The sequence below is a fragment of the Panthera onca genome, chromosome C1 (assembly GCF_046562875.1).
Source record: "Panthera onca isolate mPanOnc1 chromosome C1, mPanOnc1 haplotype 2, whole genome shotgun sequence".
NCBI classification, from domain to species: Eukaryota; Metazoa; Chordata; class Mammalia; order Carnivora; family Felidae; genus Panthera; species Panthera onca.
This window is the reverse complement of record NC_138346.1, coordinates 133,861,180-133,871,483: the sequence shown is the minus strand read 5'-3', so window position 1 is coordinate 133,871,483 and position 10,304 is coordinate 133,861,180. Positions and strand designations below refer to the sequence as shown.

The 10,304-nt window shown below is 37.5% G+C and overlaps 1 pseudogene; it reads right to left on the bottom strand.

Moving 5' to 3' along the window:
* Positions 1-1,233: 1,233 nt before the first annotated feature.
* LOC132676517 (glutathione S-transferase A4-like) lies at positions 1,234-2,054 on the bottom strand (annotated as a pseudogene).
* Positions 2,055-10,304: the final 8,250 nt, after the last annotated feature.

The following is a 10,304-nucleotide window of genomic DNA, read 5'->3' as shown; positions in this document are numbered from 1 at the left end:
AGTATAGGATTTTAGGTGGGCAGTATTTATTTATTTTTTAGCACTTTAAATATGGCAATTCATTGTATCTAGCTTGCATGGCTTGAAATGAGAAGTGTGCTGTAACTCTTTGGTCTTTTTGTTTAATGTGTCTTTTTTCTCCGGCTGCCTTCAAGTTTTCTTCATTTTCATTTATTTTCAGGAGTTTGAATATAACAGGCCTTGATATGTGTGGTGTGTGTGTGTGTGTGTGTGTGTGTGTGTGTGTATGACTAATTTTGGAAAATTTGCTGCCATTATTCAAATATTTCTCCTCTTCATTTTCTTTTCACCTCCTAGGATTCCAAGAATAATGCATTTATTAAAACAGTTAATATTGTCCAATAGCCCTTGGATCCTCTGTTCTAGTTTTATACCTTTTTTTTTTTTTACCTATCTTCAAAGCCATTGATTTTTTTTTGTCTTTTCCTCTTTTTTGTGGGGGCAGGGTATGTTGACCATAGGAATCATTTTTAATCTTTAATCATGTTTTTTTATTTGCTTCTAGCATTTTCATTTGTTTCTTTCATATAGATTCCATTTCTCTGCTAAAATTACCCATCGGATCCTGCACACTGTCCACTTCTTTTATTAGTCACTTTATCATATTACAGTTGAAACTTCAATAAGGGGGACTTACAGGTACCAACCCCCTGTGTGGCCAAAAGTCCACCTATAACTTTTGACTCCTCCCAGTAGCCAACCGTGGAAGGTGGGGTTGTTTGTAAATTCTTTATTTAGGCTACTATTGACTACAATCGGTGCTACCATGGATGTTTTACAGCTGAGAGGAGTTATTCACTAGATATTCTGTTGTTATTAAACACTAAAAATTAAGAAGAGACTGGAGGGCATTTAGGATGGGATAAGGAGAGGACACAGAAACTCAAGGGAGAACATGAGGTCTTACTCAGCTTTGTCATCAGGAAATGAGGAACTACATCAGATCTAAGTTAAATGCCAGCCTCTCCAAAAAAGTTCTCAGAAAAACCTCAAAACAATTATTCACTGGACAAAAACATGTCAATGTTTCTAGCAAAGATCTTGACATGAAACACCCAACTTAGGGACAATTATACATAGCACCATGACAGAGCTGGGATCATGACAGCCTGGCATCAGTTCAAATGCTACGGTGGACACAGAAATCTCTAGGGACTAGCTCTCACTCACAGATGAATGTGATGTTTTACAGCATAAAGATGTAGATGTTTCTTAATAGATGTCATCCAGAGGAGCTTTCTTCATGCTGCCAGATTCAAGGAATTTCTTAACTGTAGCAATATTACTTAGTTCCACTGCAGAACTCTGGGAGGTTCAGACAGGATATTGGGGAGTTCCTCTTCCAGAGCCAGAATGGTTTAGAGTAGAATCACACCCACAAGGCTTAGCTAATTACCAACAAGAAACCTTTTGGTCATTATCCTTTAAAACCTTTTCAAACAGGGGCGCCTGGGTGGCTCAGTCGGTTAAGCGGCGGACTTCGGCTCAGGTCATGATCTCGCGGTCCGTGAGTTCAAGCCCCGCATCGGGCTCTGTGCTGACAGCTCAGAGCCTGGAGCCTGTTTCAGATTCTGTGTCTCCCTCTCTCTCTGACCCTCCCCTGTTCATGCTCTGTCTCTCCCTGTCTCAAAAATAAATAAAACATTTAAAAAAATTTAAAAAAAACACCTTTTCAAACATGGGCAAGTATCTAATTATAGACTTCTGGGCCATGTTATCATGTCTTCTTGTTGATCATATGGTTTTAGGAAAGGATGCACAGCAATCAGTTCCATGAGATCTAGCATCCCCTCCATAGTCATGTCAATCAGGTTCTCTCCTTGAGGTCCTTGCCAAAGAGATGATGGTCTCCACAATGTAGTTGGAGAATGCTTCTGGTCTGCACCAACTTCATTCCATCAATTTCAACCATCGGCACTTGTTGGAACAGTAGGTGGTTACCATCCTGGAGTTTCTGCCACTGTTCTCGTTTCTAAGAATTCTTCATCAAACTCGACTCCAGCAGCTGCTAAAACCCATCTTGCTGATTCCATCAGCAAATGTTTGGGCTTGGGCAAGCTTGGGCTTCGCTGCCATGAGAGACTATTTGGAACACCCAGAGACACCCAAAGCTCTCCACAAGTGATCTGCAGGCCAATAGCCTATTGTTGACTGGGAGTCTTATCAGTAACATTAACCACTGATTAACACATATTTTCTATGTTATAAGCATTTTATACTGTACTTTTACAATACAGTAAGCTGGACAAAAGAAAATGTTTTAAGAAAATCATGAGGAGAAAATATATTTATAGTACTGTGCTGTGAATTTTTTTTAATCTATGTTCTGTGGATCCATATAGGTCAAACCAATGTCGTTCAAGGGCCAACTGTATAGCATTGATTTTAACATTCTGCTCATAGCTTTTTGATATATATGTCAGATATGAGCCTGGTTCTATTGATTATTTTTTGTCTTTTGGAAATGCATTGTTCATTATTTGCCTTTTCATAAACTTCATAATCTTTTGTAGAAAGAAACTGGACATTCTAAGACAGTAGAGACTGAAGTAAACAACTTTTTTTGGGGGGGGGTCTAGAAGTTAGCATGCCTTTCCTTCTGCTAGACCTTATTGTGTAGATTTGAAGCCATCTAAACAGAAGTGGCCTTGGCTTGGTTGTTTGTTGCTGTTGCTATCCTCAGTGCACCTTGGTCACCTAATTCCTCTGGAGATAATTTGTGTTCAGGTTGGGGATGGTTTTCTACATGGTTTTATCATTTCTGATTCATCCTCAGCTTTAGGTCTTCTCCTTTCAGTGTTCCTGAGAGTTCCTCTCCAGTCTTGCTCTATCCTGGTCCTCTTGCAGGAGAACTGTTCACCTGTTACTCATTAAGTTTTAGTCTAGTAGTAAAGTATATTCATCCCTATTCCAGTTGTAGTTCCGGATAAACAAGTATTCTGATCTGTCCCCCATTACTTTTTCACTAGTTTTCACTAATGCCCTAAAAACTGCAGTGTGTATTGTTCTTTTACCACAGTAAGGTCTGTAAGGGCAGATGGGGAAGAAGTATTTAAATGAGGCTTGCACTTCTCCTGCTGACATTACCGTTCCCCTCCCCCAACCCTGCACCATGAGAGACCCTTCCCCAAAACTTTCACCAATTTTTTGTGAATATCTTATGAGATGCATGTGGAGAAATCTACAAGTGTGAACTCCCCCCTGTACACACAGCACCTGAGGTCTCCAAACTTCACACTGATGTGCAGTCAGCAGTTAATTTGTTAACATGTCAAGCTGCCTTATTCGTATCATGCTTGGCTACATCATCCCAGGTGGAGAAGTGCTCAGGTCCTACCTATTCCCTCAGGCTTTAGTCTCTCCTTAGATTGGACATTAGTTGGTTGTGCCGAGACCTCAGTTCTTTGGTTCAAGAAAAGTGATGAATTTGCATTTTGCCTGGATTTTTGGTTTTGTCAGGGTGATAACAGAACTCTTTCCACAGCTCTTCAATCCAAGAAGAAACTGGAAAACCAAAGCCATGATTTTTATATTGATATTTGAAAGATGAATAAGAGTTTACTAAGTGGAAAAGGGTATGCCAGAAGAAATTCCCAGGTAAAGGAAGCATCATGGTACTGTTAAGGGAGCATGATATTTGAAGCAAATGAAAAAAAAAGCAATGAAAGCAAGGTGGTTGAGCATAGATAATGAAAATGAAGATGGGATTTGGGGAGACTGGAGAAGTGGGGCAGGTCATGTTGGTTAGTCCTCATCCTATGAACAACTGGAATTTTGTAATGTATTGTGAACAATTTTCAGAATTTTGTAACTATATCCTGGATACACCATGGAAAGCTAATTAAAAATCATGTGGGTAGACCAATGGGGAGATATACAGTGTCCAGGTAGAACAAGATAGATCCTTGGAATAGGGAAATAGGAGTGGGTGTGGAAGAAAGATCTCTACTGAAAATAGAGAGAGAAAGAAAAAGGAAATAAAGGTAGATTTTTTTTAAGAATCTGACACATATAGAGAATGGTGAGGAGTTCAGGGTGGCTATTACAGAGGTTAATGACAGGATGTTTAAGAAATTAGGCTGGAGATGAATTAAAATGAGACTGTGAAAGACCATGTAGGCCATGCTAAGAAGCCTATATTGATTTCTTCCACATTCATTAACTATATCACAGTAAGCTCTAAGCTGAGGTGTGACAGGACCATATTAGATTTGAGGAGATACAACTTAAATCATGATCTGTGTAGACAGGATATTATTACATTCTGAACAGTAAATAGAACATTTTTAAGCCTGTGTTAGTGCTAACATATATTGACATGGTAATTGTCTTTACAAACAAATGAATAAACTATTAAGATGAAGAAAATTTAGTTTTCTTGCCACCATCCACTGTGCAAAATAATCTGTCAGTAAAATATATTAGTCATGAAATAGGAATAATAGTCAACATAAAACTCGATTTGAAGATGATGAAGATTAACCAGCTAATAGATCAAAAAGAAGTTATACTTGATAATTTGCCTTTTCTTTTTATGGTTCACTAAAGCATAAATGAAAAATGCATTATGCTTTATATCATACCAAATGTATAAATCCTGGGTTAAAAGGTAGGCATTCATTACATGTCATTTTCCTAGTTTTTAAATGTTATTGTCTTAATAGATTCAACCATCCAGCCACTTATTTATTTAAGTTCTCAATGAGCACATATTGGGCACTGAAAATGTGCTTGGTACTGTGGATGCCTGGATTCTGAAAAATCAGATGACTTAAATTGTGTTCTCAAAGACTGTCCAGAAAAGAAACAGACATTGCAGTGCATCCGAGTTACAAGCTAAAGCATGCAAAGTAAGTACCAGTGTGACAGTACAAGGCAGATTGGGGCTTTATAATAAAGTAAATAAGGCAAGACTTTTTGATGTGAGTTGTCATGCATTTAATTCAAATCATTTCAGCAAAGCATTAATGAGTATGCTATTCTAGGCCCTATGTTCAGGGTTTGGGTTACAGTTATTGATAAGATATAGTCAGTGATTTCAAGAAACTTATTACCTAATGAGATGGACTAACATTGTAACAACCAACTATAATATCAAATTCTAGTAACAGTATAAACTAAATGGAATTAATCCAAAATGAGAGTTGGAATGAGGGTCCACTGAGGAAGTGATCAGAACTGAGAATTGAAGGGTAAATAACCTCATCAGGATTGAACTGTTAGATCAGTACTTCCTGGCAGAGGTGAGAGCATGACAAAGGGCAAACAAATTAGCCTTTACTTTGTGCCCCCAGGACACTCTCTGAGGCCCTGCACCTCAGTCATTCTAAGGCATTACCCCTTCCCTTTAGACATGTGAAATCTCTGACCCAAAGAAGTAGGTACCTTTTTCTTAGATATCTCAAGCTACTATGCTGTCTGAGGCTATCTTGTTTTAAACACCCATGCTCTCAACATGATGGGATAATGAGTGAAATGGTAGGGCATACAGAAGACTGTTAAGTAGCTCAGAATAGATAAAGCACATTTCTCTTCTCTTCATATATTACTGTTCCCATTTGGGGTTTTTGGCTTTGGCTACTCCTTCTTTCAGGCTTATCATTGGACTTCATCTCCACCAGCCTGCTGCTGTGAGGGATAGCAAACTTTACCTAATCTGCCTTACTCAGGGATATGAGTAGTTTGCTGTAACACCTAGGAGGATCCCAAGTGGTCACAACCATTGGTTCTGGTCCCATCTCAAAGTTGCCTCCTCCGACACTGCTGAAGCTTTGCTCTTTAGATTTGGAAGTTCCTCTTGCTGCAGACTCATGTTTTGGGCCCCAGTGGTTACTCTTGCTAGTTTTTGATCCTTCCCCTTACTAGCCGGCTACCCTGCTGCCCATCCTTTTCACTACTTTCTGTGATACTGAACTCAACCGACGGTTTTCCCAACTCAAGTGGAAGAAGTTTCCTCTTTAATGATGTCATCTCAGTAGGGACAAAGAACATTTTCCATTTCTTTTTTTAAGCCATGAATTAAAGTTAGTAAATCTGAGTTGTCATTTTGATTATTTGGCCCTATTTTATTCTGTTTTTATATGAATATTTATAGGCTACAATTTGGTCAGTAATTTTAACATCCCCAGTAAGCTATTACATATAGTCAAAACAAAGAGTATTGTTAACTTAGCATTTTGTCCCTCTATCTTTTGAGGCCTGAAATTATTCTTTCCTCTTTTTAAAACTTGTCCCATCTGACTTTCAGTTGACTCCAGAGTTTGCAGAAGAAGATGCTCTAGTCACCCAAAAGTAAAAAAGAGAAATCCTTTCTTACCATCAAAATTGTTTTTCCCTACTAATCAGGGAATCCGGTGTCACAGAGCCCCTAAATACTTAATAAACCTCTCTCAAGTTTTGTTAAAATTCTCCTCTCTCTCCCTCTATCTAAACTGCACTCTTTTAATTCATTCTGTTTTCCACAGTATATTCTTTTTTCCTTAACTAGGACCATTTTTGTGTCACTAAGTTTTATCATTACATATTCTTGTGCGTGTATGTGTGTGTGTGTGTGGGGGGGGTGGTGCTTTTCACAAGCCAGTCCCCTCCAGTATGTCAAAAAGTACCACAAAGTATAAGAAATAATGTTCAGAACCATCAAACAGGTCATGTATCATTATTTTAAATATACTCAGAAAACATGAAGAACAAACTTCATGTGACTTACACTACATATGGCTGTGTAAGCACTTAACTTTTAGGTATTCTTCCCATAACTTTAGCAGTTCTTGGACATCACTTTCATATAAAATAAGCACAAAAAATCCATAAAATTATAGCAAAAACAGATTGGGTGCCATTTTCAGATATTTGAATGAAGTAAAATATAGCTGTCTGGTAACTTCCAATTTTGCATTGTGTAATTGAATGACCACCATATAGATAAAAGCCTACATTCACTCACAAAAGCTTAAATTTATCAGAAAACAACTTAGTTCACCAAAGTTCTTTTTCCCTATTCATTTTGAAGCATTTTTATATCCTATAATTTTCTCAGTTATGTAATATATCTCTGTCATGTTTTATTAAAACATTTAAATATTAAGTTTCTTACACAGAAAATACAGCCAATGTCTATTTTCTTTTATTTAACTTCTTTTATTTTCTATTTTTTTTTTAATTTACATCCAAATTAGTTAGCATATAGTGCAACAATGATTTCAGGAGTAGATTCCTTAGTGCCCCTTACCCATTTAGCCCATCCCCCCTCCCACAGCCCCTACAGTAACCCTCAGTTTGTTCTCAATATTTATGAGTTTCTTCTGTTTTGTCCCCCTCCCTGTTTTTATATTATTTTTGTTTCCCTTCCCTAATGTTCATCTGTTTTGTTCTTATAGTCCTCATATGAGTGAAGTCATATGATTTTTGTCTTTCTCTGACTGACTAAATTCATTTAGCATAATAATACCCTCCAGTTCCATCCACATAGTTGCAAATGGCAGGATTTCATTCTTTTTGATTGCCAAGTAATACTCCATTGTAGGTGTATGTATGTATGGGTATATATGTACACAACCTCTTGTTTATGCATTCATCCATCGATGGACATTTGGGCTCTTTCCATACTTTGGCTATTGTTGATAGTGCTGCTATAAACATGGCGGTGCATGTGTCCCTTTGAAACAGCACACCTGTATCCCTTGGATAAATACCTAGTAGTGCTATTGCTGTGTCGTAGGGTAGTTCTATTTTTAGTTTTTTGAGGAACTTCAATACTCTTTTCCAGAGTGGCTACACCAGCTTGCATTCCCACCAACAATGCAAAAGAGATCCTCTTTCTCTGCATCCTCGCCAACATCTATTGTTGCCTGGGTTGTTCATGTTAACCATTCTGACAGGTGTAAGGTGGTATCTCATTGTGGGTTTGATTTGTGTTTCCCTGATGATGAGTTATGTTGAGCATTTTTTCATGTCCAAGTTGGCCATCTGGATGTCTTCCGTGGAGAAGTGTCTATTCATGTCTTTTGCCCATTTCTTCACTGGATTATTTGTTTTTTGGGTGTTGAGTTTGATAAGTTCTTTGTAGATTTTGGATACTAACCCTTTATCTGATATGTTATTTGCAAATATCTTCTCCCATTCTGTCGGTTGCCTTTTAGTTTTGCTGATTGTTTCCTTCTCTGTGCAGAAGCTTTTTATTTTGATGAGGTCCCAATAGTTCATTTTTGCTTTTGTTTCCCTTGACGCCAGAGACGTGTTGAGTAAGAAGTTGCTGCAGCCAAGATCAAAGAGGTTTTTGCCTGCTTTCTCCTCAAGGATTTTGATGGCTTCTTGTCATACATTGAGGTCTTTCATCCATTTTGAGTTTATTTTTGTGTTATGGTGTAAGAAAGTTGTCCAGGTTCATTCTTCTGCATGTCGCCGTCCAGTTTTCCCAGCACCACTTGCTGAAGAGACTGTCTTTATTCCATTGGATGTTCTTTCCTGCTTTGTCCAAGATTAGTTGGCCATAAGTTTGTGGGTCCATTTCCAGGTTCTCTATTCTGTTCTATTGATCTGAGTGTCTGTTCTTGTGCCAGTACCATACTGTCTTGATGATTACAGCTTTCTAAAATAGCTTGAAGTCTGGGATTGTGATGCCTCCTGCTTTGGTTTTTTTTTTTTTCAAGATCGCTTTGGCTATTCGGGGCCTTTTCTGGTTCCATACAAATTTTAGGATTATTTGTTCTAGCTCTGTGAAGAATGCTGGTGTTATTTTGATAGGAATTTCATTGAATATGTAGATTGCTTTGGGTAGTAACGGCATTTTAACAAAAATTGTTCTTCCTTTCCAGGAGCGTGAAATCTTTTTCCATTTTTTTGGTGTCTTCAATTTCTTTCATAAGCTTTCTATAGTTTTCAGTGTGTAGAGTTTTCACCTCTTTGGTTAGATTTATTCCTAGGTATTTTATGGTTTTTTGCACAACTGTAAATGAGATTGATTCCTTGATTTCTCTTTCTGTCACTTCATTGTTGGTGTATAGTAATGCAACCGATTTCTGTGCATTGATTTTATATCCTGAAACCTTGCTGAATTCATGAATCAATTCTAGCAATTTTTTGGTAGAATCTTTTAGGTTTTCAATATAGAGTATCATGTCATCTGCGAAGAGTGAAAGTTTGACCTCCTCCTGGCCGACTTGGATGCCTTTTATTTCTTTGTGTTGTCTGATTGAAGAGACTAAGACTTCTAATACTATGTTGAGTAACAATGGCAAGAGTGGACATCCCTGTCTTGTTCCTGACCTTAGGGGGAAAGCTGTCAGTTTTTCCCCATTGAGGATGATATTAGCATTAGCGGTGGGTCATTTGTATATGGCTTTTATGATCTCGAGGTATGCTCTTTCTATCTCTCCTTTCTTGAGAGTTTTTATCAAGAAAAGATGCTGTATTTTGTCAAATGCTTTATCTGCATCTATTGAGAGGATCCTATGGTTCTTGTCCTTTCTTTTACTGATGTGATGAATCACGTTAATTGTTTTGTGGATATTGAACCAGCCCTGCATCCCAGGTATAAATCCCACTTGGTCGTGGTAAATACTTTTTTTAATGTATTGTTGGATCCAGTTGGCTAATATCTTGTTGAGGATTTTTGCATCCATGTTCATCAGGGAAATTGGTCTATATTTCTCCTTTTTAGTAGGGTCTCTGTCTAGTTTTGGAATCAAGGTAATGCTGGCTTCATAGAAAGAGTTTGGAAGTTTTCCTTCCATTTCTATTTTTTGGAACACCTTCAAAAGAATAGGTATTAACTCTTCCTTAAATGTTTTTTGGAATTCCCCTGGAAAGCCATCTCGCCATGGACTCTTGATTTTGGGAGTTTTTTTGATTACTAATTCGATTTCCTTACTGGTTATGGGTCTGTTCAAATTTTCTATTTCTTCCTGTTTCAGTTTTGGTAGTGTTTGGTAGTGTTTCTAGAAATTTGTCCATTTCTTCCAGATTGCCCATTTTATCAGCATATAATTGCTTATAATAGTCTCTTATTATTGTTTGCATTTCTACTGTGTTGGTTGTGATCTCTCCTCTTTCATTCTTGATTTTATTTATTTGGGTCCTTTCCTTTTTCTTTTTGATCAGACTGGCTAATAGTTTATCAATTTTGTTAATTTTTTCAAAGAGCCAGCTTCTGGTTTCATTGATCTGTTGTACTGTTTTTTTGGTTTCAATAGCATTAATTCCTGCTCTCATCTTTATCATTTCCTGTCTTCTGCTGGTTTTGGCTTTTATTTTGCTGTTCTTTTTCCAGCTCTTTAAGGCATAAG